We start from the raw sequence: 23,471 nt of genomic DNA on the forward strand, positions 1-23,471 counted from the left end.
ATAGTAACATAGATCTCTATGGTAGATTCTTATAAATGAACACCGACTTTCGGGAACTGGGTCAATTTTATATTTTATTTTTTTATTTGGTGAAGGTTTAACTTACAAAAAAAACTGAAAGCAGATTCTTATTCTGCAACTAAAGGACTATAAAAATAGCTGTGTTCCTTTGTATTACCACCCATAGTCAGGATTTTATTTTAAAATAAATTAGGTCACTTCATGCTCCTATTTTGAACGCAGTTTTTGGGCTTTCTCCTTAGTTGAACAGTGAGCATCGGTGTTGAACACCACTAATTAGATGTAATTGCTAATAAATTATATTGGTGTTACTTTAAAATTATTTAGATTGTAGTAAAAGAAGTAGATTCAATTTTGCAATATGTATTTATAGTCTTATTTCCTCATATGCTCTCTCTCTTTATATATATATATATATCGTATATAGTTTATTTATTTAAATACCTATATAATCTTTGTGTAGAAACAGACAGAAATATACATGATATTTTCTACTAGGCTACTTGTATTTTCTCTCTGTCTTTCTTTTAACTCCCATCCAAGGACCCTCTTCTTGTTTTCATAATTTGGATGTTCGTTTTGTGAAACCTTAACATCCCCTCCCTCCCATAGATGCTTATAATTCTTTTCATGACTCTCTCCCCCTTCCCTCCACTGCCTGTTGGATAGTTTGTGACACTACTCGCCTAGTGTATACCCCTCCTCACCGCCAGATTATCTTGCGTGATCACATGCAGTGGGCATGGTCTCTGGCTTCAAATTAGCAGCCCACACTTTTTCTTTCATTCATAAATTATATATTCTAGATATCTCTATCTAGGTCATGTTTATTCATTGAAAAAATCATAGATTTATTAATTCCAATAATATTTCTTAATACGATTTTGCTGTGTTCAAAAAGGAGAATGAGCTGAATTCATTATTATTTGTTTGGACACCCCCTTTATTAATTTTATTTAACAGCTAACGGTATAAATGTGATTGGAATGTCTTTCTAAAGATGTTTGGAAGCTTATTTTGATAAGCCCATCAGCCTACAATCAAACAGGCTCATGATATAGCCTTCATCCCTTATATGGGTATGAATTGCCGTTGCCGGGGGAGGTTAAAACAACAGCTTAACATACATGGTTACCGAGAATCTAAATAACTGCCATCTGCTTTGGAAAAACAGAACAAAATTACCGGAACTTATCTAAAATTGGACATGCACAGTCCCGAAACGTCGTTTTTTAGCTCCAAACATAAAAACAAATGAATTACAAAAAAAAAGCGACCCGTTCAAAAAGGAGAATTCGATGGGGTGTTCAAACTATAAGAGCCTCCTCTCTATATAGTGAAGATCTATATTTTGAACTTTCAAATTACAACAGTTTTTTGTTTAGAAACCATAATGATATTATGCACATTACCAAATTAGTTAATTTAATTAGGTTTGGACAAAGATGTACATTAGATTTATACAGATCTAGAGTCTAGTAATCTTTAATTCATAACATGTTATTCTTATGATGACTGGTAATCTGATTATAATTATGACATGTCACATGGTGTAAAACTTACTAAAAGTAAAATAAAAATGATAAGATTCAACTTGGCAGAATTTAAGTCATTGCATGACTAGATGCATGACGCGTAGGACATAATCATCTTCTTTTCTTCGAAGTAACGTCTGTATTTCATAAGGGCCATTATAAGATAAGAAGATTCAACAATCTAATTCTATCTAGATCTACTTACGGTAAAATCCGCGGCGTCCTTGTCCTATCTACCTTTTGTTGGCAGTGGCCAGGGAATGGTTGAGTGTGGTGACTTTATTATAGGTTAATCTTATCTTTTAAATTACAGACACGTCTTCAAGAAGACATTCTAATTACGTCTACGTCAAATGCGTTTAATTTGTCAATCTAGTCATGCATGTTAATAAGTGGCTTAAACTCTAAGTTGGTTTTCCTGGCTGATCCAGGCAACCTATTCCAGACTCTAATGGCACTAGGGAAGAACTTGTACTTGTAATCAAGGGCGGATTGGATGTCAAAATCGGTCCAGGCATTTCTAAACAGTACATTTCGTAAATTGTATATCATTTGATGGGTCTCCAATTATATGCCTATCTGTTCTCAAAATCATTGGGTTTTTTTAATGACGTATCGGTAAATATATGCATGCTCTATAATACTCTACATCTTTAAAAGAAATATAGGACTTATGTTGCTTTTGAATCGTCCTAAAGAATGAAGCCTACTAATAGCACTGTCTACGTATGTAGGTATATTAGCCTACATTATTTTTGAACATGTTTGAGATTAAATGAGTAGTCTGTAGTCTGTAAAAGATGTATTTAACTTGACGCTCATATAGCCCCTTATATAAGAGAATATTATAAAACCTTTAAAAATTTTATGCGTGCCATAGTGGCATCCATGAGACCATTTACGCCAGGCATGTCAAACTCATTAAGTATGGGCCACATAAAAAACTTACTATGACCTGAGGGGCCGCAGCCAAAAATCAGTTGCAAAACAGCCTACTAGTTTTATGTAAATTATAAACAATAGAGAGGAAGTGGAGATGGATTGGTCAGACCCTTAGAAAAGATACCAGCAACAGCGCTAGGAAGGCCTTAGAGTGGAACCACCAGGGAACAAGACGCAGAGGAAGACCAAAAAGAACATGGCGCATCAGTGTACTTGAAGAGGTAGAGAAGACCGGGAAGAGTTGGGAAACCATAAAAAAACTAGCAAGAGACCGTGGAGAGTGGCGTGTTTTTGTCGAAGCCCTATGTTCCATGAGGAACTCAAAATAGTGATGATGATAAACAATACAATAGAATACATTATTTAATAGCATACCTGTCCCATAGTTAGCTAAATTTGTAGTAGCCTACTATTTGGTAATTATAAATTACTATGATTACGCGTTATTTTCTTTGTCCTGATGCTTAACATTCTTTCTGGGATACAAGTTTATAAATGTCTGATTGAAGCTTGTTTGCCATTGACACTTTCATCACTGATGACAAATTTTGATCAGATAATCTCGAACGGGAAGGTGTTTTTGTAGCTTTCATTAAGGAAAAGAACTGCTCACAGAGATCAGTGCTTCCAAACATAGCAAGAATTCGGGCTGTAAATTTCCGCAATTTAACTTTCTTTACAGGTAAATAACTGTAAAAATTTTGGCACAGCCACTTCTATCTACTTCGCTTTCAACAAAGATCCAGACTGCTTTTCCATCAGCTCTAGTTGCACATTATAGCAGCATTTTCAGAAGCAAATAAAAATGGAGATACTAACAACGAAAATTCTTGCTCGTATGAAACGAAGTCAAGAAAACGGTCATTGAAAAGCATCTACTAATGATTCCAGGTGTAGGACATATTTACCTAATGTTGTAGCCGTATTTAATCTTTTTAGTTCCTGGCACGTTGAGACGTAAACAAGATTTTCTATTCATATTTGATTTATCCATAGTCGTAATTTTGTTTGAAAGCACTTGACATGATCACACGCAGTAGTGACAATTTTGTCTTTACTTTGAAGTTTCAAATTCAAGTCTTGCAGGTGACCATTGAGATCAACTATAAATGCAAAAATCCTGAATCCATTCGTAAGTTTGGAAATGTTCAAAATGTTCATAAACAATACATTTTCTTCACGCAGTGCAAAAAATCTCAGCTTTAACGACACATTCCTTCATAAACTCACATTCACTAATGATTTGCTATGGCTTGCAATTAAGTTTGACAAAATGTAGCTTGCTTTCACTGCAGACTCATTCTCGTTGTTCAGCTTAACAAATACTTGTTTCAATTCAAGTAACTTATCTCTTATTTCCCAGCGTAATAGTCTAATATTATTTTGATAATTTTTGAGCTGGCCAAGCGGGCCGCATGCAAAGTATTGCCGAACGCCGTGTTTGATATGCATGCTTTAGGCCCCTTTGAGTACCGGCCCACCGGGCATTCCCCAAATGTCCATATAGCCAGTCCGCCCCTGCTTGTAATAATATAACATTATTATTGTTATAAAGGAGGCTGTTAAATTTATATGTGTATTTGTGTATGCTGTGTGTTTGTTTTCTTGTAGTCTCCCTTATTCTACTGTTCAGTGTTTTCACGTTCGAACAGATCGAGACAGCTGGAGGTCACTTACAAAGGCCGCGGCATACACATTTGAGACCAAAAGAAAATCTGCTGCCGAGGACGGCGAAAAGAAAATCTAATTCGACCACCTGAGGACAATGGTTATTCTTGCCCTGTGTGTGACAGGGTATGTAGGTCACAGCTAGGGGTGCGCATCCATGGGGAATACTGCATTCCTCACTAATCTTCGAGGACAAGCCTTATTAGTGTGTTGACGTGTTTTTCTCAAGTATGTTAGGCCTATAATTGTGTATTACAGTCTCCTGTTAGTGTGTTGTTTTTTTCATCTTCTTGTTTTCATGTCAATAAAATTGAGTTGCATCTTAAACATTAGTGTTGAAATTAAATATTAGACTTAATTGATAGCCTAATATATTAGAGGCAATACAGTATTTTAGATAAATAGCTAACTAATTACTAGCCGCAACAGAGTCGATAGGATACCTCTAAAAGTCGCCTACTGGCATCTGGTTGGAGGCGGCTTCAGAACGAGACAGGTGGAGGTCACTTACAAAGGCCTCGGGATACACATCTGCTGCCGAGGACTGTTGTAGACAGCGAAATGAAAATCTAAATTAGACCAGCGGCGGACAATGTTTACGCCTGCGCTAGATGTGGCAAAACATGTAGGTCGCAGCTGAGGAGGCGTAGCTACGGGAAATACTGCATTCCTCATTAACCTTCAGGATAGAAGACTCAAAAGTAAAGTAGCAATTATACATAAAACACTTTTTATCCATAATTTTCAAATACAAAAACAAAATTTAATAAAATACTCAAAAAGAAACAAAGATAAAGGCACATTCTTCGTTCCGTATGCTAGGACAAATGAGTACAAATGCTCCTTCTTTCCTAGTGCTATTAGTGCTTGGAATGGGTTGCCTGAGCTAGCCAGGAAAAACCAGTACGTTTCTTAGAAGAATTTTAGGTCATTGTTTAATATGCATGACGCGTAGGACGTAATCATCTTCTTTTTTGAAGTATCGACTGTATAATATAATATAATATAATATATTTTGTCTCAATAGTGTATCTCGCAGCCTTTGTAACAAGTCTCGAAGTCTCGTTCTGAAGTCGCTTCTGCCAGGTGTTTTCTATGTCAATTAAAGCTTGCTGGCTCTAAGCTGATCTTAAAATGGTTTCTTGGGATTGGAGAGGGGGGGGGTGAACATATGTTAGGCCGACCTTTCTGCTCACCCAAAATAAAAGGATTGCCTTAAGCGTATGGCCGATTGACTGCAGAGGAAGACACAAGGGGATCATTAAAAACGCTATGAAATTACACTCAAGATTTCTATCCAAGAATGTGGAACTAATATCGGACTGGGAAAACGTAGCTTAAAATCGATTTCTTGTAGTCGGAATTGTCTTGCTGTGAAAGAAGGACAACAGCTGCAACAAGAAACGTAGAATAGAGCTAATTTAATAAGGTATATGCTTCCGTAGGCCATGACTAATTTAATGATCCAGATAAACTCGTCTTTTGCATCCATATTAGTGAAGGCTACATTCAAAATGAGAATATACTTAAACTTTGCGAACACATTGAGATTTTATGTGTGTGTAAACTAAGAGGGATTCGTGCTCAGTACCAGTACATGACGATGATGTTTTATAGACATCTTTGATCACGAATGAGAAGCATTTTGTTAACCGGTACATGATGATGTTTTGTAGACATCTTTGATCATGAATGAGAAGCATTTTGTTAACCTCAATAGATGAACAATGGTAATGCTGTGCTGCAAGTGGCAAAATATATAGGTCATAGCTGGTGCTGCGAAGCAACAGGAAATACTGTATTCCTCATCAATCTTAGGACTGGAAGACAAGCCTTATTACTATAGATCCTTAGTTTGATTCTTTCCCTTTAACAGAATGTTCTTCATTACGGAGAACTCATGATCCAACTCTACTAATAACATAATGAAACAGATTTGTTGTTTTCTTCTCCGAAATGTTAACATGGACATTAAGCTGAATGTACTTTTGAGTGTATTTTAAGTTTGGCTTAGTCAAATTGTAATTAAAAATATTATTGTATTTATTGTTCTTTTAATGGCTGTAAACTGTTTTAAGTTCATTACGACAACTTTCAATTTGTAGTCACTCACCATTGCCAAAAGGCATTACCATTCTCAATCTAGTCCATGCATTGGCTCATATAAAGGCTAAAAGCTATAGTGTGATATTCAGTTTTTTCAAAAAATAAAAATATTTTGTTGAATAAAAAGTTGCATTTTACATATTTATGTGCAGAAATAAAAAAAAAACATTTAGGAAAGAGTACCAAATCAGTTCTAGTAAAGAAATGGATTGCAAAAAGTGATCACTTATTCCAAGGAAGAGGTAATGAAAAACTGGGTAAAATTTTAAATTATCTTTAAATAGGAGAATCACAGAAGAGCGAGTCCATGTTTTGACTTTCATATATAGATTTATGGATTTCAAATATTTACACTTTTCTTTAGAGTAAACTATTCTGGTATTCGACATATGTCCAAGCTTGTGCAAGTTGTGTGCCAGACTAAAGAAATGTTTGCTTTACATGTTTCAGATGTACCTTCAGGATAACATAATTCCACGTACAAACCTCCTGCAAGATGACGGGGATGTCATTGGGCAGACTGCCAGAGTATGAACTCTGGACCATTGAGAATTCTGATCGACAGTCCAGAAAATGGATATTCAGTTTGACAACAATTGACAACCTCAGCACAACTACTGTAACAATAACATTATAGATGCAAATACGAACAACATTCACACACAAAACACAGACAACCAGCGCTTTATGAATTAGACTTCTATGAACTTCTCGATGATGATAGATGATCTTGTAACACTCTGACCGACAGTGAGATGAAGGAGTTTTAAAATCTTTCTGTTTTAGTTCTAATGGAAAGGAGACAACCACTTCATTCAGATCTTATGTAACAGTGGTTTAATGGGTGAAGGTTATCTTTAAGAATAGTGAGTGTTTTGGAAAGGCATGTTTCATGGAAAAGCTCTTCTTGAGATGGTAGCAAACCGCTACATTACAACCAGGCAGCTATCCAATGTTTATGATGAAAGTTAATATAATTAAAATTGAGGCTTCCATAGAGTGGTTTCAAGAAAAAAAATATAAATGTTTTCTGGAACTTAAAAAAAAAAAAAGAGTCAAGATAGGCTTACAGAGGATCATGGTTTATAAATGCGGAAACAAACAATTTAAATTAAGAATCTATATTTATGAACAAACTAAAACACAACAGATATGTAAGCATAAATAAATAAAAATGTTAGTTTAAAAACATCAACAGTGTAACAATTTCTTTTTATTTTTTTTACATTTGTAAAATAATATAGAAAATACAATAGACTTACATATAATAACCCACATACTGGACCAAACACAGTGGGGTTTCCTACATTTTGTGACTTTACCATCACAAAAGAGATACAAGACACTGATGGCAATCAAATCATTAAATAGAAACAATCTGATATAAACTTTTCACATGTAAATTATGAGTGAGTCAGGTGTGAATGTACTTTATTATTATACATGTCTATTGTATTTTAAAAAAAGTTTTTCATCCCTGCAGAAGTAAATCTTAATATTGTATAATAATAAGGCAAATTATAAGTAATTGTTTGCTAGACTATTAGTTATTAGACTCTCATTGTGGTTTAACAAAAAAAAAAAAAAAAAAAGATAATTTACAATTGTGTTCTGAAGGAAAAAATTCAATAATGTTATGAAGTTATGGAGGAAATTGATAACATTTTGAAGGAAATGATTTGAAATTTTGGACACTGTCCAACATACATCTTTTTTTTTTCTGGAAAGTTACTTCAGATATGGGTTTAAACATGTGCAGTTTTTCCTCAATGGTGAAGCAGTAATAGATTTAGAAAACACATCATCAGTATCAGATACAGATAAGCAGAAACATGATGCCATTAAAAAATTACACATTTTTATGAACTCAAATGTATAATCATTTTACAAAACAATTTACATTGTATGTTTTATAAATATTTCATCTAATAAATTTAAATGAGTTTAAAAATGTCCTCTAAGATTATGCAGACATCTTGTTTTCACATAAGAAAGACTGCAATCTAAATGGAAACAAACTGTTACCAAAAAATGAAAATCACTGATTACAATATACTGGTATACATGTTTATAAATAGATATCACATCCACCTTGATCCACTCTGGCAGCTACAAAAACTCCACTAGTAAAATTTATTTCCACAAAAATATAAGACCTGTAAAATAAAAGAATGTTTATTGTATTAATATCAAAAATAAAGTTAAGTAACTAAATATATTTAAAAAATCATTTTCTAGTGTGTGAAATGGACAGCTTACATGGCTAATCATGAAATCAGAAAGACTAATTTAACACACTGCAATGACTTAGTAAGGAAATTTAAGTTGTTTTAGTGAGTAACTTTTTATGTTAGAGATCTTTTAAATACAGAATGCTTAACTGTATATATTATATATCATCTGTTCCTTGACTTTTGTCATGGGGTTCACCTAACCAAATCCCTAAACTTAACCCAGTCATCATGCAGATAGAATATTATTTGATGTATATGCCTATAAACTAGGGGTGCACCGGATAGTTGCTCCGGCTCTGGCTTCTGCTGAATATTCTGCACTTTTTCACTATCCAGCTCCGGTTGGATATCACTACCGGATAGTAAAAGCTACACCTGTATTTCTATGAATATTGTTATGCGCCTCCGTGCTAAGTGTTTTCCAGATACGCCAAACGGAGGTAACACTTAAATATCGAAACAACACAGGCGAAAGGCAAACAATATAAAGGTAGTCGATGCTGATAAACGATGTCCAACAAGAAGTTTAAACTAAATCTCCATGTTAATAAAAATAAACCAATACTCATAAAGTGGACATGATTCAATAATGTCAGTTCTGAAATACATTAACTTTTTTGTTTCAAATAAAAAAATCTGTTTTTAAAACTAAAAACTATGAATATGCACCAAATATTTTTTTAGTACAAAGACAAGGCGTGTTAATCTAAATAGAAATAAGACTTTACATTATAAATTCGCATTACATACATAGCAACGATGTCATGCACATTTTAAAAGCTTGTCTTGACTTTTGAGTGGTCTAGTAAACATGTAATATTCCTTAACTACGCCACGCTGATAATCTGTCTAGATGTGCGGGTATATCTCCAGAGGTAGAGATGAGCAACCCCCACCTCTTTTTGTTTGTATAGTCCATAACATTGAGTTCACAGATAGGCAGCTTACCACATCAAGCCAGATGTCAACGTGTTGACACTTTCCAGAGGTCACATCTTATGAGGGAACTGAGTTTGTTTACTTGGAGAAGAATTTTTATTAGGGGTGGGACTACAAGCCAAATCTTTATAAGGTTAATCTGGTATGAGTTTGTTTATTATGAGATAGGTTGTCAATCAAGGGTCTGGACCACATGCCACACCTTTTATACTTTTGGCCGGGACAATAAGTTTGTTTACTTTAAGTCTCAATTAGGAGGCTGGACTACAAGCCAAACAGACACTGACCAGGGGTATCTTTTAAGGGAGGGCTCAAGAGACTCAACATGCTCAACTTCTTATTTGTTTAATCCATGACAATGTATTGATAGACATTGACCATTCTTAAGCCAGAATGGATTAACGCAGATTGTTGAGAAATATTGACACTGTCTAGAGGTAACTAGATGATGAGACTAAGTTTGTTTACTTGGAGAGAAATGTCATTTAGGGCGCTGAACAAACGTTCGTTGCACAATAAAATAAAACAAATATGTTTTTGTTTTTTTTGGTTTTCCTAATTATCTTATCTTATATAATACAGACGTTACTTCAAAAAAGAAGATGATTACGTCCTACGCGTCATGCATTTAGTCATGCATATTAACCAATGACTTAAATTCTGCCAAGTCACTGGTTTTCCTGGCTAGCTCAGGCAACCCATTCCATGCTCTAATAGCACTAGGGAAGAAGGAGTATTTGTACAAATTTGTCCTAGCATATGGGACGAGGAATGTGCCTTTATCTTTGTGTCTTTCAGAGTATTTTATTAAATTTTGTTTTTGTATTTGAAGATTATGGTTCAGTGTTTTATGTATGATTGCTACTTTACTTTTGAGCCTTCTGTCCTGAAGGCTTTCTAAATTTAGTGATTTTACTAAAGGTGTTATTCTAGTCAAATGTGAATATTCGTTTGTTATGAATCTCACTGCTCTATTTTGTGTCTGTTCCAGTTTCTTAATGTTTTCTTGAGTTGAGGGGTCCCAAACGGAGGATGCATATTCTATTATTGGCCTAACCAAGGTTAAGTAACATTTTAGTTTTATGTTCTTATTTGATTTATAGAAATTTCTTTTAATAAATCCTAATGCTTTGTTTGATTTTTTTGTAGTTTCATCAATATGTGGATTCCATGATAGTTTTTCATTTATTATAACACCTAGGTATTTTGCGTTTTTAGTCTGTGATACTGGTTTGCCATGAATAAGATAAGTGGAATTAATTTGTTTTAGTTTTTTTGTTACTCTTAACAACTGACATTTTTCTGGGTGGAAAGACATGCTCCAATTTGATTCCCATTTCTGTAATTCATCTAATTCTCTTTGTAAAATATCTGTGTCTTGTGTTGTTTTTATTGTTCTATATATTATGCAATCGTCTGCAAATAATCTGACTTTTGTTCCTGAACTAATGCAATTTGGTAAATCATTTATGTAAATTAAAAATAGTAGTGGACCCAAGACTGTACCTTGAGGTACACCTGAGTTTACTGTTATCGGTGTTGATTTAGAGCCATTTATTATTACAGTTTGTTCTCTCCCTATCAGAAAGTCTTTAATCCACTGATGCAGTGGACCATTAATGCCGAAATATTTTAATTTTTTAAGCAAACTATGGTGGTGAACTTTGTCAAAAGCCTTAGAAAAATCTAGTAAGATAGCATCTATTTGTTCACTATTATCTAAACCTTTTGAAAAATCATCAATTAGTCCTATTAGTTGTGTTTCACATGATCTATATTTCCTAAAGCCATGTTGGTATGGTGTGAGGACATTATGTTTGTCTAAGTGGTTTATGATGTTGCTACATATTATGTGTTCTAGGATTTTACATGTGATGCTGGTAAGTGATACTGGTCTGTAGTTCCCTGGGTCAGATTTTTCTCCTTTTTTAAATAGGGGGGTGACATTAGCTTCTTTCCAGTCCTTTGGTACTCTGCCCTGGTTAAGTGAAGCCTGAAAGAGTATTTTGAACACTGGGGCTAGCTCATTACTTAGTTCTTTGAGTAATCTAGCTGGAATACCATCAGGTCCAGAAGCTTTATTTGGTTTGGTGTTGGCTAATAGTTTCTGAATTCCATTTTCTTGTACTACTATATCTTCTATGTTGTCTACTTGGTTCAAATTCAGTAATATGTCTTTGTCTCCTGGGGCTGAGAATGCTGATGCAAAGTATTTGTTTAGAATGTTTGCTTTAGTTTCATTATCATTATGTATTATGTTATGTTCATCTTTTAATGGCGCTACGCCTGTTGTTTCCATTTTCTTAGACTTAATGTATGACCATAGGTTTTTGTTGTTATCTTTAGATATTACATTGTTTATGTATTCACTCTGCAGCTGTCTGCTTACTTTTTGGGTTAAGTGTTTAATTTTTATATACTTTTTGTAAACTCTTTCTGCATTAGTTTCTTTAAATTTTCTATAGAGGTTTTCCTTCTGTTTACAAAGCTTCTTTAGTCTATTATTAAACCAGCATTTATTTATTTTGTTTGATGTGTATTTAGTTGGTATATGATTTTCTATTATGCTTTTAAGATGGTTTTTAATGAAATTCCAGAGGTCATCGACTGGTTGGTTAATGTCTTTTTCTAATAAGAATGTTTGTTGAAAGTTTAGTGCAGCTTGGTGTAGTTGTGTTAGGTTACATTTATTCCAGAGTAAGATTTTTCTTTTGAGTTTTGTATTGGCTACTGCTTTTATCTGACTGTGTATTTTTATGATCTCATGGTCTGATAGACCAGGGATAATTTCATAATCAACTACTAATCCAGGTCTGTTGGTTAAGAAGAGATCTAATGTGTTGTTTAACCCTTAAAGTGCTGAGCTCTTTTACAAGAGTGCTTACAAAATGGAATTAAAATTCTACGGTATAAATTTAGCTCTTGTGATACGAAGGGAGAATAACCCTTGAGGGATTACGGGCACGACATGGCCTAAATTGTGCCGATGTGCCAAAAAAACCCAAAATACAAATACAAATACCACACGCGTCTAAAGGGTTAAACAGATACCACACGCGTCTAAAGGGTTAAACAGATACCACACGCGTCTAAAGGGTTAAACAGATACCACACGCGTCTAAAGGGTTAAACAGATACCACACACGTCTAAAGGTTAAACAGATACCACACGCGTCTAAAGGGTTAAACAGATACCACACGCGTCTAAAGGGTTAAACAGATACCACACGCGTCTAAAGGGTTAATCTAGTTGGCTTTTTAATGATTTGATCTAAACTTAGGTTGTGTAAAGTTTCTATGAAAAGCTCATTTATGTCCTTAAGGTTTTGGTGTTTATCTATGGTTAGTGTTTTCCAATTTATATCAGGTAGGTTGAAATCACCCATAATCCAAAAAACTGCATTTTTATTTGTCTCTTTAAGTGTAGTAATCTGATTACATAGTTCCTGCATGTATTCTAAACTAGAATTTGGTGGTCTGTAAATGCTGCCTATTATTAGGGATGTTGAGGTGGTATTAATTTTACAAAATGTTGATTCTACATTTTTTGAGTTAGGTAAGGTAATTTCTTCTGCTATAAGAGTGTTTTTTATTGCTAAAAGAACTCCTCCATGATTATCAGCCCTATCTTTTCTAAAAATTTCATAATTACTATTGAAAATTTCTGCATTATAAATTTCAGGATGCAGCCAAGTTTCTGTTCCTCTTAGATTCCTCTAATTCTCTTAGATCTATATAACAGTAGATCTAAACATAGATATCAATAAAAGGCCTACAGACTACAATTAAATCTATGTTTTGCAACATTTAAGGCTCTGGCTATGAGTAGGTATAATAGATGTTCCTGCTGTTAATAAAATATCGTTTGCCGCAAATGGATTAATAAATATATGACCTACAACGCTTCAGATTCCAACTATTAACTAACAGCTATCAGTATTATGCCCTTGAATCCAGAAGCAGTCTTTGGACTTAAAATTACAAGTTGTTGGTCAGAAATTCTTGAACACATACATCCAACCACCATACAAGCCAGATGAGAGATTTACATTAGTAACTAGTTAAATATTTACTAACATATTTTACATTGACCCTCCAACACACAGCCTTTATAGTTGGTGGCCTTGTACATACATACAGACACGCTCATGCTACACAGATTAATTTTTGTTTATACTGTTAATCTTTTATAAATCAATCAGTAACAGAGTTTAAAACAATAAGGTATATAAAAGGAGAAAAAAACAAACAAATATAGGTATGTTATTAACAGTTTCGTAAAATGCTCAGCAATACAAGCTATTTACAAGACACTTAGGTATTCGGCTCCGGCCGGATATAAAAAAGTACTATCCAGTGCACCCCTACTATAAACAAATTTTATATTGTTTAATGCTACATATCCAATATTTGACTAATATGCCTATAAACCTCATTGAAAAAATAATCATTTATACATACAGAATATTATGAGTAGGACTAAAATCTAGGCTATATCAAGTTGAATTTCACAATTATTATTTAAATTATACAAAATGGATCTTTTAAATATTTTGACATGAATCCAAATAAAACAATTTTCAAAATAGGATTTTCAGAAGGCCTTGGTTCCTTTGTTGGAAAATAAAGATAGTTGGTATTTGTGATAAACACATGACACGCAGATTAATAAGTGGTTAAAAAATCTTGACATTTATCTTGACATATAAATTAATCATCATTTGATAGAAATTTTTTTCCCGGGCATGATACCCTGCCTCATAGTGGTGCCCGGGTGGAAACGATCGTAGGAGGAAACGAGGTTAAAGGGTAGCAAAACAAGACTCCCGTGGGGGTGCCTAAGGGGGTGCGAGAGCATCCTCTTGCATTGCGCAGAGTTGTAAAAAAGCTCCCACAACCTTGTCACAATCCAGGCGCTGTTCCTCAAGGGGCTGTTACATAAATGGCGTGTCCCGCATGGTTAGCCTGGTATAGAAAAGGAAAATGGGGGGGGGGGGGGGGGGTCTTAGTGTACGCGGCCTCTTGCCGTGAGTCTGACCCACCCGCCAGACAGAACAGTGTACACTGTTCTCATTCAGGCCAGTGAGAGAGAGCTCTTGTTCACTTTTGCTGGCCTAGAGTTCCAAATAGCCGAAGGCTCAACTCTAACTGACAGTTTCAAGAAGAAGAATAAAATTTTTTTTCTGATAGTTAGTGGCTATTACATTCAAGTTTTTATTTAGCACGCACAAACACATGCCTCCATTTTTGAACTTGAATTTTTTGTCTCACTAACTCTACCAATAGTTTAACATTAACTTCAATCAGTGATGGGAACAGACTTTGAAAACATTTTAGGAAATTTTGTCCACCAGCGTTTTTTTAACTGGCCTGTTGCAGCGACTTTAAAAAGATGTCGCTAAATTTTTTAAAATAATGTAGAATTAATTATATTTATTATATTCTTTAAATAATGTATGTATAATGTAGGACTAAACCTAGATTTTCTAGACACTAGTAATTCCTAGTAAAGATTTATCTACTATAAATCACTCATTAGATGATATTTTCTTGATCAAGAATCTAGATTAGAACTCTAGATAAATCTAGACTTGTAGTTGGACTTTTATTAGTCTCATTAGATCTAGATCTATCTATATCTAGATCTACTTAAATCTAATCAGACATTATATATCACTGTGCAAGAGTTAATTAAAAAGCTAGAAACTTTTAGTTTAACTAAAACAAATTAATTAAGGCCAAAGTTTAACTAGAAAAAAATAGTTTAGTTATAATCATATTTTTTTTTTTAGTTACAAACTAAAATGTTTAATTAAAATTTGTAGAATTTTCAACATGTAGTAGCAGTTGAAAAGCACATCCCAGTTTTCTGGTCTTGTGATATCAACAACATTTGATTATCAAAGAGTGATGCAGTTAACAACTATTTTGTCAGTCTGCATTTGAAGAGGGTAAAGTAGAAGTTACCCGTGAGTCAATATCTGCACTTGAAACTAGCAGTAGTATTAAATGTTGCTAAACATTTGTTTACCAAAAGCTTTTATGCAATATTATGAATAGAGTTGTTCCGAGTTTTTTCTAAAATCATGTTCTGGTGTTTAATGTCTGTTTATAGTGGAAATCTGATTAGGAAGTTAGGTAAATATTTAGTAGTTTTAGTCAATTCATTTTCTGCAAGCAATAATTTATTAACTGCAGGAACATCAAGTACAACCTTTTTATAGCTTAATCCTTTGATGAAGCAGAGACATATAATAGATTCTAGTCTTAAGACTTATTATTGAGATCTATGTCTCAATTATAGATCTAAAAGCATTAGCATAATGAACTCTAGAAAAAAACAACATCCTAATCCATACCCTCCCAGACCAAAAAGTAAATAGACTGTGTCTGACTGATTTTAACAGCCTGTAGGCCTAGTGTAATGTACATGTGTAGTCAATGATACTACAAGACTACCCTGGGTTTTTTTTTTCATTGCACGTTATGCAATTGTGTTTGCTTAATGTTGAGTGGTCAAACAAGAAAATAACACACTGGCCCATGTTTAGTCAAGAATGTTCGTAGATCTATCTTTACACTGAAATTTGTACACACCCTTCCTGCCCAAAAAGTAAACAGACAGTGATTTTGACAACCTGATCAGATAGACATAGACACATGTAGGCTTAGTGTACTGCAGTGTGCGGCCCACAGTGACAAGACTACCCCGTGTTTTTTTCTATGCACACTTTTAACGGTTATGCAATAGTGTTTTTGAGTGGTCAGACAAGAAAATAACACTCCAAAATTTTGTTTCTATATCTTTCGTTACTAGATCTAAATCTGAAATTCTAAATCTGTTATTTAATGAGATTTTAAACTTTACCGGTATAATAATAAGTTAATATAATTTTTTTTGTAAAAGTACCAGGTAAAGGTTTTAATTCAAGGCAAATATACAAGCACACATATTTATTTAGACATCTTTTTTTAAAAATTTTATTGTGCATTAACGTTTATGTAAGAATCATCTTCCTCAATACTGATTTTATTATGCTCTACAATGTTAAAAGAATTAGTTCAAGCCCCAGGCATAGAGTCGAATGATTTTAGATAGGTCTAGATCCCCCCCCCCCAAAGTTATGAAAAGGTTTGTATGGTATGATTAATCTTCTTTAGTTTAGTTTAACTACATTTTGAAATTCATAATAAACTTTTAGTTTAACTACTTTTTGTTAGTTAAAACTTAGTTTTAGTTTAACTTTTTAAATTTAGTTTAGTTCCCATCACTAAGTACTGACCTTTCAAATTAAAGCTTTTGAAGTGTAAGTATGATTGGAGCCCAAGTCCTTAACCTTTAACATTTCTTCTTTTCTTTTACTTGAGTGTTCTTCAGAATAATGTCTGGAGTAGATGCCAAGTTCCTAGACAAGAAATAACCCAAAATTTTATTGCATGCCTTAATCCAGAATTACAGTTGTACAGTAGAGAGAATTACAGCTTTAAAGTAACTGACTTGTGTTGACAAAACTCAAAAACTAACCTTTTCTTAAAAAAAAAAAATCAAACAAATTAGTTGATTTGTCCCAACGAAATGACTTCAAAAAAAGAAAAATGACTTACTACAAACAAACAAACTAAAGCTCCAGTTTTGTTTCACCTCTGTATCCTACTGTTTATGACTCCATCATCACCTAAATAAGAACAAATTTGTGTTAGAGATCAAGTCAAATTAATTTTGGATATATGGACTTAGTAACAACTTAATTTTTATTTTTCAAATAATTCTTAAAAAAAAACAACATATGTACATGGAAATATAGTTGTTCATTACTGATTTAAACTGTATTCATAACACATTTTCAAATTAGTGCAAGCTGTTCCATGCACCCATGGCATTTGTTTTGTGCAGTCTGTTATTTAAGATCTCAAAAACTAAGACCACAATTAAAGAACTCATTCAAGATTCTATACTCTGTGTTTGACATGCTCTGTCAATGACCACATTCCCCGCCCAGCCCTGCCCCCACTCCAATATACAGTAAACATATGTAAAACACATTTCCTCACAGATTAAAACATTATTATTATTATGGTAAGAATAGTTTAATCATGAGAAGGAAAAAATTAATCTCTTTCTGTTTGCAACACTAATTCCTAATATCTACAGTACAAACATTACTGCTTATTCTACCTGGTTTGAAGTGACTGATGAGCTTCTTCCTAAATAAAATGAAAAGAGTGTTGAAGGAACTTGAAATCAGCTCCTTTCAAGATGTCTGCTGCCTCATTCATCATCTTCAGCAGGAAAAACATAACTATGAATAATAACAAAATACTATTTTATGAGCTTTTACCACATACAGAAATAAAACAAAGATGAATAATAAAGAAACAACTCCCTATTCCAACTGTGTACTTACATCTTTGGACTGTGTCTGGGAAATAGCAGCACTTAAAAACTGGATCAAATGTGACCTTAATCTTTTAGCAGCAATAGAACTATTGACCTTGATTTGTTCTCTTAATCTAAAATCAACAAAGACAAAACAAAAGATTAGAAAATGACTTCATTGAAAGTGCATACTAATCAATAGACAGTATTTCAATGAAAGTGTGTGAATCTTTAATAATAAGAGATTTTAGAGCTACTTCACAAAGGATTTAGGTTTGTGGATAGAATTAAAAATCATTTTGTAGCTTGACCTACTTTACAACTAGTTTTAATTTCACTAACATGTAAACATTCATCCACTTACTTATCAATCTGTTGGAAGCAGGAAGGAATGACCAACACAATAGCAGGGACTTCACTTTCTATTCCATCTAAAATTTTGATATGAAACACACAGAAGATGAGATAGTATTAACAGTTTAGGCCAAGATTTCACTTAGGCTGTTATATTTATAAGAAGACTATATTGATACTTAATCGCTAATGAATTAGATTTATACTGAAAAAAATTACAAAAATTACCTTCCATCTTTCAGCATCAAAATTTTCCAAAATCTTGACAAAGTCCCCTTTTGCTAATGACACCTGAATGTATAAGAAACAAAAATCTTTACTATTAATCCCAACAAATACAACCACATTAATAAGACTTAGCTACCACTAATCATTAATTAAACCTGCTCTGGTACCATGGGATCTAAGTGACATCAAACCTTTTTGGAACATTTTTTTTTATATTACAATTAAGATATTTCATTTCACACAATTCCTTATGAGGCTTTCCAAATTTAAATATTGTCTGGTTATTTATTATTTTGGTCTTTGGATGAACTTTATTTCAAGCATTTTAAAACTGTGACTATGATATGATGTTGGTACACATGGACCAGGGACAAGTCCTAACACAAGATATATGGATAAGCTCCCAACTATTTCATGAACAAACAGGAACAAGACAATTATTGCACCTAACTTTGTCTGATAATTTAAAATCAAGGAAACTCAATTTGGAATGATGAAAAAGAACAAGATCTTTGATAACAACAGTTGTATGTTTAAATGAGAATAATATTTTTATTTTTGTTTCAAAAACAGACTGACTTTTAATTGGGAATGAAGAAATAAGGACAACCTGCACCCATTAAACCCCTGTTACATAAGATCTGAACGAAGTGGTCATCTCATTTCCATTAGGACTAAAACAGAAAGATTTAAAAATTCCTTTATCCCACTTTCGGTCGGAGTGTTACAAGATCAGCTGTCGTCATCGAGAAGTACATAGAAGTCAAATTTATAAAGCGCTGTGTTTCGTGTGTGAATGTTGTTCGAATTTTTCATCTATAATGTTATTGTACAGTAGTTACGCTGATGTTGTCAACTGTAGTCAAACTGAATTTCCATTTGATTGGATCAATAAAATTATCTTATCTTATAATAAAAGTGTATTACTACAAAGAAAAAAATGTGTTTAACACATGAAAATAAATCTTTGAACAGTGGCTAAATCATTGTGTCTTTTAGGGAATGGCTGATAATGCTGCTAACAAGGAATTTCTTGTAGAACTTCAAAGAATGTACAAAAGATAAATGACAAAGACATAATTGGCCCTAGCTTTGATCACTCTTGTGCCATTTAACAGTTTAAGTGCATCAAAGGTCATAAGACTTCAAACAAGTCCTTTGTAGCTGTAGAATTTTCATTGTACAAGATCAGGTTGATATTAGCAACTATCTGGTTAACCATTGAAAAAATCGTCTAAACAATTCAATGATGATAACTGGCTTTAGTTTATAGACACAGCTATACAGAACAATTATAGATGCAACTTTGACAATTTGGTTCTCCTCCAGAATAATAAAGATTCATACAAGGAAACTGAATGAAAAAGTCCCATGGCAAACTCACATGTTTGTGCTGATATTGGACAAGAGCTCTAGCCTTCAAATGCCATTCTGGCAGTTTTTGGCGGTGATGAACTGGGTGAATATCTCAACTTCGCTCTGTGAGAAGATCTAACTAGCCCTGATAGTCCAACAATTGTTTATTAACTGAAAAAAAAATTATTAGCAAAAGAATTATTTTCCTATTTGTGCATCAGCATCTGACACTTTCTTTCTTTATATTTATTAAACCTTCTCTAGTGCTGTAAAAAACCTGTACAATTTTGCTAAAGAGTAATCTTAACATGAAATATGTTGCTCTGAATATAAAAAAAAGTAATTAAAAAAAGGACATAATCTTGAACTACAATATGAAAAAAAAAATTGTGTTTTGATTATGATATATAATCTAAATCTAAACAAAGCTGAATGATAAATAATCTTACTCTGAAATGTTTTAACATGACATCAGGATCTTGAGTCTTGACTTGAGCTCTGACTGTTGAACTGTCCATCCAAAGCAAGAATGAAAGCATGTCTTCTTCCAGGTGGCAAACATCATGGTAGAACTTTGAGAACATTAGAATAGAAAAGTCTAATCATTAAGGTACTTCTATCAGAACATCACGGTAGAACATTCAGAACATTAGAGTAGAAATGTCTAATCATTAAGGTACTTCTATCAGAACATCATGGTACACCATTCAGAGCATTAGAATAGAAATGCCTAATCATTAAGGTATTTCTATCAGAACATCATGGTACAACATTCAGAACATTAGAATAGAAATGCCTAATCATTAAGGTACTTCTATCAGAACATCATGGTAGAACTTACAGAACATTAGAATAGAAATGTCTTATCATTATACTACATCTATAAGAACATCATGGTCAAAATATCAGAGCATCTTGGTACAATTAAGATGCAATTATTGTAGACATAGACCTGGTTTCATGCATGTCTTACTGATTGTACTGAGATGTTTGATTTAGTATTAAAATTGGCATGCAATTTTGGTTTTCTGCCTGTATTAAACTGTCATCTGGTTGTCCACTTCTACAGCTATTGACACTTTGGTTAACTACTCAAACTTTAGTGTCAGTTTCATTTACTTCTTGTAATAATGTTTCACTTGGTCTACTGCTTCTAATTAGATTTCACTTTAGTTTTCTGCATTTTCCAATGACCAGTTTTGAGCCCAGCTCATTTCATAATATTGCATTTTAAATGTTTCTTTTACCATATTTTTTTTCTTTTTCTCTGGTTCTATATATTTTTAATCTATGTTGGCTGGGTGAAAATTTACTACACAATTATTTACTGAGAATCAATAACTTTTGATTCTAGCTAGCAATTTCTAATACACAAAATTTCACAAAGGAAAAGGAATAATATTTACCTGATGATAGTTAGCAGTATTTTCACTATAAATGCCTAAACATTCATTGACGTTTTGAATCCAAGACCAACTTTTATGCTTCGCTGAGACACAGTCCTAATTAGAACAGAAAGAAATTGTAAACAAATTTTCTTTTTAAACATATTTTGACAAAGTAGCAAATATTATTTCTTGTAGGAGCTGGTCTTTAAAGTTTTCCTCTAAGAACAATGGTATACTGACTTTCTTCATGCCTATAATCACTGGTATATAGATTTGTTATCCTAGAATGTATCTTGCACTAGACCTATTGTAAACCCTTTGCTTTTTTAATTCTATACATAAAATTTTTTTATAATTTAATAAATATTTATACTTACTTTATGAATTTTGGACTGAGCTGGGACATCTTGTCCTCTGTAAACACTGTCAAATACTAGTGGTCTTTGACTTAGATACAAAGCTCTGGCTTCAATATCTGACTCAACATTCTAGCGCAGAGTGAAAAAAAAATGGATTTATGGCTTATGGCATAAAACAGGTAAGTTGAAACAAAAAGGATTTACTTCAGTTTCTGCAGACTTTAGTGTTCTGACACTGAAAATGTGTAGTATGTAATTTTTTTTCCTAATAACTTTCAAAAATCCCAGAAAATGTTCATTTTTTTTAACTCTTTAAATATTATCCTGCCTCTCTATTTTAATGAGTATAATGAATAGAAGGTACTTATTTAAATAATGAAGTTGGTATCTAACCATGGATAATAAGTTATCAATAGCTAGTGATATTACAACATAGATGGCTATTTTTAGTATTCTGACAGTAAGCAAACAGTATTGTAAATAAGGCAACTTGTACTATTGTGGTTTAGAGAGTAATCTTATAATAAGTGTGACAAAGATATGCAAGATAAAAATGTTATAAGTTGCAAGAAATATTGTTGTGGATGAAGCTTGTCTGTCTACATCCTTTAACATCTCAATAGATGATCTTTTCCCTTTGCAACTACTCATGTGCCTTAAGAGGCCAGTCCTAAATCCTAGATACACATCTGCAGTCACAGGCTTGGTATTTTTGATCACTAGACATTGCATCATATTCAACTGTGATCCAGGTCATTTCTGTTATGCTTGCTTTCCATGAGGGTCTATCCTGTGCTTTTGCTTTTTGTCTCCATGCTATTGGTGTTGATTTTGAAAAGCTTCATAGAGAGCAGAGTGAAAAAACAACACCATGGATTTATGGAATAAAACTGTTAAGTTGAAATAGTGTTCTATGAGATGAACCTTTGTCTTTATGACTGAAGGAGGCCAAGAATCATTTAAAAATGGAATAGAGAAGCTCTACTGCCCTCTATTTGATATGGACTAACCTCTCCATTACTGAGGAAAAATCTGCGCATAAAATGTGTGATTGCTGGGCTTTCCAACATCAGCACTCATCTCTCTTTCATGCTGACCAGATACTGATGTATCTTGTATTATTATAACATCACTGTTGATATCATGATGTAGGTAACTTTCAATATAATTACATCAATAGCTGATAATGTTATATTTTAGTAACATTAATAGCTGAAGTTATAAAATGTAGCTAAAATTATTGAATGATGTAAGTTGCTGATGATGTTTAGGTATCAAGAGCTTACTTACTTAGACATAGGTCCTCCGGCGCCGTTCGGCGCATTGGGCGGCAAGCTGTCTCCATAATGATCTATCACTGGTAATGTCTGAAGCCTCCTCCCACCTGGTGTCCACTGTTCTGAGGTCCTCCATGAAGGTGTGTCGCCAGGTAATACGAGGACGTCTCTGTTTGCGCTTTCCTTGTTTTGGCTTCCATGTTATCGCAACTCTTGGTGTGCGTAATTCATTTTGACGTAGAACATGTCCCTCAAACCTCATGCGACGTTCAGTCACAACCTCACTAAGTGTTCGACTCCCAGTTCGGTATAGGATTTCCAAGAACTAATGATATTATAACATTTATAAAGTTACTTGATAAAATTGGTCTTCCAAATATCTTTACAATCCTCAGACAACGACGTCTGAGCTGGCTTGGTCCTGCAGGACAATCATATACCAAGTGTTATTTTTATGGACAATTCACGACAGGTTCCAGATGTACACACTATGTAAAGAAATGGTAACCAAGAAAGGTATGGACAGCGAAAAAGATTTGCCTCAGTTCTGAAAAAAAAAGCATGCCAAATGTCACCTTAACCTGGGACACATGAGGAAAGGAACATCTCTCTACAGCCACATTAATGAAAAAGTGTTATGTGAAATGAACTATTAAAAGAGGTCCACTAGTAGATCCAAATGTGTTG

At 33.5% G+C, this 23,471-nt stretch overlaps 1 long non-coding RNA gene across 3 annotated transcripts; it reads right to left on the reverse strand.

Annotated features, from left to right (window-relative positions):
• Nucleotides 1-7,465: 7,465 nt before the first annotated feature.
• Nucleotides 7,466-23,064, reverse strand: LOC129926729 (uncharacterized). Of its 3 annotated transcripts, none has more exons than XR_008778429.1 (12): nt 22,798-23,064; nt 21,526-21,636; nt 21,167-21,262; nt 20,210-20,332; nt 19,789-19,931; nt 18,405-18,467; nt 18,187-18,253; nt 17,851-17,956; nt 17,622-17,725; nt 17,051-17,121; nt 16,729-16,851; nt 7,466-8,428 (listed from the first exon to the last, which is right to left on the reverse strand). It is a non-coding gene; the product is annotated as an uncharacterized LOC129926729 (long non-coding RNA). The 3 variants fall into 3 exon arrangements; XR_008778427.1 differs by having other exon boundaries at nt 17,622-17,745; nt 22,798-23,063; XR_008778428.1 differs by lacking the exon at nt 22,798-23,064 and adding an exon at nt 22,518-22,769 and having other exon boundaries at nt 17,622-17,745.
• Between the last annotated feature and the right edge of the window lie 407 nt (nt 23,065-23,471).

The sequence above is a fragment of the Biomphalaria glabrata genome, chromosome 6 (assembly GCF_947242115.1).
Source record: "Biomphalaria glabrata chromosome 6, xgBioGlab47.1, whole genome shotgun sequence".
Classification (NCBI taxonomy): Eukaryota; Metazoa; Mollusca; class Gastropoda; family Planorbidae; genus Biomphalaria; species Biomphalaria glabrata.